We start from the raw sequence: 5,947 nt of genomic DNA, 5'->3' as shown, positions 1-5,947 counted from the left end.
AACCACAAAGTCTGCCGAAAAAATCAGATATTCGGTCTTAACTAACAAATTCTCTATTATTCCTCGAGGGAATTTTATAGAGCGATCAGCTAGTTGAATAGCCATTCGTGTGGTCTTGAGTTCCCCAGGGGCTAATTTAAGGTAAATTGAATAGGGCATTAAATTGATACTAGCTCCCAAATCGGCTAACACCCTCATACAGTCGAGGTCACCCATTAGACATGGAATAGTAAAACAACCTGGATTCTGAAGCTTTTCAAGAAGTGTGTTGGACACCAGCGCTGAACATCTAGCATTTAAAGTGACTGATGAATCACTTTCCATCTTCTTGCAGTTAGTAAGTAAGTATTTTAAGAACTTAGCATACTTGGGCATACCTGAAATCACATTAATAAAAGGCATATTTATGTTAATTTGTTTAAACATATCTAGAAATTTTAACCTTTCGGCTTCGAGCCTTTCTTGTTGTTGCTTTCTTGGGTATGGGAGCGGTGGTTGATATGACTTCACTACGGGTTTCTCCCGTTCTTCCTTCTCAACCACTTATTCCGGCTCCTTAATCGGTTCGTCATTTTTGTTCAACGGAACACTGAAATCAGAATCTTCGGGCATTTTTGGAGCTTCGTATGCTAGACCACTCCGTGTGGTGATAACATTGGCGTGTTCATTTCAGGGGTTCTTATTAGTATATCCCGGTAAACTCCCTGTTTTCTTTCGCTAAGTAAACTAGCTAAACCACTCATTTGCTTCTCCAGATTCTGAATTGCAACTTGTTGGTTTTTAAATTGGTGTTCGTTCTTCTCATTTGTTTGGCTTATATTGGTGACAAGCTGGGTCTGAGATGCAATTAACTTCTCCAACAAACTCTCCATATTTGACTTTTTCTCTTCTTGTTGGGGTTTTTGATAAAAACCCGGAGTTTGTTGTTGGAACTCACTACTTGACCCTTGTTGGTAATTGGAATTTTGACCTTGAGGGTTGTAGGGGTTGTTGAAGTTTCGGTTAAATTGGGCTCTTCCTTGAAATTGATTATTATTTCTTTGGCTTATGAAAGCCACTTCTTCTTTTTGAGCCATTGTTAAACCGGCATCACAATCTTTTCCTAAATGGAGACCACCACAGTATTCACAACCTACCTTCATACTATGAATTTCCTTGGTGATTTTGTCCATATTTCGAGCAACACCATCTATTTTCACACTTAGGGAACTAAGGTCATCATAAGCACCTGCGCTATGGACTTGAGCATTACGAGTAATTGGTCATTCTTGATGTCACTCATGAGAATAATCGGCTTGCTTCTCGATTATCTCATAAGCCTCTTGCTCGGTTTTGTCCATGAGTGAACCTCCGGCCGTTTGATCAATGGAAATTCGGGTTGCAACATCACAACCCTTGTAAAAAATTTGAACTTTTTGGAAGGTATCCAGACCATGGTTTGGACAATCTCTCAGCATTTTGAAAAACCGAATCCATGCTTCATATAAGGTTTTCATCGGCTTTTGACAGAATTAGGTAATTTCTTGTTGGAGTCTCGCGGACTTAGAGGCTGGAAAATATTTCTTAAGAAATTTTTCCATCATACCATCCCAAGTTTCTATCGTAGCCTTGGCCAATGAATCTAACCAACTTCGTGCTTCCCCGTGGAGTGTCCATAGGAAAAGTCTTAAAAATATGGCTTGATCAGTGTCTGGTTTAAGTTTGAAAAGAAGACATATCTCTTGAAAAAGACGAATATGTTCGTTTGCATCTTCATTCGGACCACCACCAAATTGACATCTGTTGTTAATCATTTGGAGAATAGGTCCTTTTATTTCAAATTTTTCTTCACCTGTGGGTGGAGTAATGGCACTACCTTGTTCGGTTCGGGTTGCTTTCATCTTGGCCGCCATTGATTGTCTTGGTACCACCTGTCTTGCCTCTCCTTCCATTTCAAAATTTGGAGGATGAACGATTTCACCAAATTCAGAGTATCTTGGCTTGGTTGTACTTAATTTTTTGGCTTGGTTATACTTGAATCTGAATCAAAAGTTTCTTGCTTTGATGAAGATTCAAAAAGTTCAAGTACTTCTTTTGGGATCCTACCAAGCTTTCTATCAGGTTCTGTAAGCGGTGTAAGTAATGGAGAATCTGAACTTCGGGTATGTGGCATATGCAACCTAAAATCTGTCAATCACACAACTAACAAAACTATTAAACGCACCGATTCTATAAGTTTAAAAATCAAAGACTATTAATAATTTAAAATAATTAAGAAACTAGTTAATCACAAATTAGTTAACAATTCTATTTTGAAACAAAACTGTCCCCGGCAGCGGTGCTAAAAACTTGATGTGCGAAACGTGGTATATGAATTGTTATATGAAATAGTTTGAAAAAATACCGATTAAAGATTGTTACACACTAACGGACAGTGTACCCGATCGTGTAGTAGTATAAATAATGGTTTAGTTCCGTGTATCATTTCAAGGACAGTTGTATTAGTCAAACTAGAATTAGAAACTATATTATGATTACTAAGTAAATGAAACTTAAAGGTACACCATATTATGTTTTTGTGGCTATTTAACGATTTAGCCAAATCAGAGAAGATTAAAAGTAAAAACAATATTTTTGGTCTTTTAAGTTTATATAATGAAAACAAATGCAAAGAAGGCAAATAAGATAGTTTGATTAAAATCAAAGATACAAAATGTTCATCTAGATATTTTACCCTCGGTATTGGATGTAAGTTATATTGTTAAGACCCGATTGAATGAATATGTGTGTAAGTTACCTAATAGATTTACCAAGAGTTCTCTTTAGAAAACACGCAAACTCGATTACACGATCAAGGGTTGCCTTTTCTCTATAGTTCTCGTGTTTGTAACCAAATAACTATGATATATATGCTAATCACCCAAATCGACTTGCCAAGAATTCTCTTTAGCAAGTACTCAAGCTAGAATTACTAAGTGGAGGGTTCCCTATCACATAGACCTTTTCGTTTGTGACTAGTTGATTAGCTAGATCAAAGACTTGAATACCAATTGTCTTTTGCGTTCGCTCTACACAATTCATCCCTATATCGTCTAACCGTTTTGATCTAATTTACCCCCTTGGTCCGGTAGAGTAAACAATCAATCTAAGACAAGTTGATTGTAAATCAATATGATACATCAACAAGAGTTCTCTTTATCAACAACATATCAATTAACCAGATACAAATGATTTGACATCAATAAGCATGGTTCTTTAATTCAAGCTCTAATCTATCACATATAATACATTCAATCCATAAGATTACATCCAATACCTCAGTTATTAATCTAGACAAACATTATAGAGTTTAGCCAACAATCATATTAACAAACAAAATAGCAATCAATTGATAAGTAGAATTCATTGTTAAGAACAAGAAATCAACCTAATAGAGATTGAATCTTGGATGGAGAAGGATTGGTTTCTTGATTCTTGGATGTTAGATCACTTGCAAGAGCTTGGAGTTCTCCAAAATATCTCCCAAAACTGTCTTCTAACTCCTCGGGTTCGTATCTCCTCGTATCCCTCTCAATTATTTGGTTTTAAAGCAGTTAAAGTTGGTCAAAAAACAAAAGTAGGCTGAAACCTACTTTTGGACGGCGTCCAGATTTCTAGACTGCATCCAGGTGTAAAGTCCTGAATGGCATCCAGATTTCTGGACGGCGTCCAGTTGTGAAGGGATGGATGGCGTCCAGATTTCTGGACGGCGTCCAGTTGTGCTGAATTTTACTGTCTCGTTTTTTCCAAATCTCCCTTCATTTGGACGGCGTCCCAATCATTTTGGACGGCGTCCAACATATCTGCAGCCTCGTTTTATCATTTTAGAGTGCTAAATTAACCATAACTTGTATCGGAATCAACTATGATGAAATCACAACTTATAGAACGGTTATAATTCACCAAAACTCTTTATAAACCACTTTCTGATACACTTTACATAACTTTATGTATTACTTTAGAAACCGCCTTAACTATCCTTGATTCGAGAGTATTTCACACGATATTGTGAGATATATATATATGATGTATTTGAGCAATATCAATTAGTATGGTTAAAACATGTATGATTGTGTGAATTTAAACATAAGTTTTTTGGGATTTTTGTTAAAGCTTGAACAATTAATTGAATCTTGTTAGATGTTGTTTTCTTAAAATTTATTGCTGATATAGCTTGGTTTTAATGTATACATGATGTACATATGTTTGTTATGGTTAAAACTGCTCGAAGTCGTGTGTTTGGAGTCAAAAGCTCGAACAACGAAGTTGTTGATTTTCATCCTCATCCCCATGAATGACAGTTCATCTGCACGGGTGTGAAATCGAATGCACGATTGAATTTGTTGGTCATGTTTGTTGTGTAAGTTAGTTCATCCGCACATATGACATTTCACTCGCGCAAATAAAATGCCATCTGCACGCTTGAATTGTCCCACATGCGTCTGAGTTGGTTTGGATTCCACACACACTTTTAGGTCACACGTACGAGTGAGGGTTTACACGTACAAGTGAGAGGTCACGCATGCGGTTGAGGAACTCACCCACACTGGTGAGTTGTGTATGAGGTAACTATAAATGGTCAAGTGCAATTTGAACCCATTTGATGTTTGTGATTTTGTTTGACTGCTTACAATATACTGTTAGTGACTCTACGGATTGCATGTACTTGCATATGTTGTTAAATTTAAGATGTTGTATTGTATGTTAACTTGGTTTAAATGTAGTACATGATTTGGAATACATACTGATTTGGTTTACGATGTTCTCAGATGATAACACAAAGGTGAAGACTCGGTAATATTAGACCACCAATTTTTGATGGTAATCAGTGAGTGGGACTATCCTTTTGGATATTAGTACAGAGTAGCGTGTTATGCTATTGTTGCAATGATGTATGATTGGACTACATGAGTAGATAGACCTTATAATGTTAATCATATAATTCTGTTGTATATTAATGATGTATGATGTGATGATGTATAATGCTTATGTGCACACGCTAATAATTCGTCATGTGGTAGCCTTGGTGGAAAGAGCTCAACCTTAGTTGGATGTGGTTGGGTTCAATTGTTACTGTATGAGTAGTATAATCAGAATGACGCATGCGTTGTGTTTGATAATTATACTAATGATTCACTAACAAGAACTATGAGTAAACTCTAGCCCGATCAACTCGTAGTTCCAGGTCAGGTCACGCCATGCCGCCGGTCCTCTTGTGATACTTGTTGATCTTGCATGTATGCATATATTGCGATGCTTGTAGAGCTTGATGCTATGTACTGTATCTGTTAGGTTTTTTCATTCACTTAGCTTTGTGCTAATCCCCCACATTTTGTCCCCTACAGGTTAGAATGATTAGATGCTTTGGGACGATAGAAGCGGTATTATGTTATTATTATGATTGACACAATCGCAGTAACTCTAATGTTTTGAAATAATAGGTCGGGTTGTATGTTTATAAGTAACATTTGCTTTAATATGAGTTGTTTAATATTAATATGTTTTAATATGTCAATTAAATACTTTTGTTGTGTATTTGAAAAAAACATATGGTCTTACGCCCGAAAGTCATAGACTTTCGTACGAAGGAATGACTATGTCACACGATAGAGTTAGGTCAGTGTAAGAATATGTCAAAATTGACATTTGCACGTAGGAGTTAGACCTTTGTACGAAAGTCAGATACTATTGCACAAAGGAGATCTGACAGTATATAAATAAGGGTTACGAGTGTCAGTCATATACTACACATTCTTGCAAACCATAGTAGTTTTATTAGGTATTCCAAGTCGTTTAAATCAAGCCCATTTTGAATAACTACTATAGGAGTCAATCGAATCCATCACTAAGTTGATAGGTTTGATTTATTCGATCCAACTAAAAACATTTATTCGGTTAACACTTGTTTTATTGATTTTCGCTCAATAGA

This window comes from Rutidosis leptorrhynchoides, chromosome 9, assembly GCF_046630445.1.
Source record: "Rutidosis leptorrhynchoides isolate AG116_Rl617_1_P2 chromosome 9, CSIRO_AGI_Rlap_v1, whole genome shotgun sequence".
NCBI lineage: Eukaryota > Viridiplantae > Streptophyta > Magnoliopsida > Asterales > Asteraceae > Rutidosis > Rutidosis leptorrhynchoides.
This window is presented reverse-complemented; position numbering follows the sequence as displayed.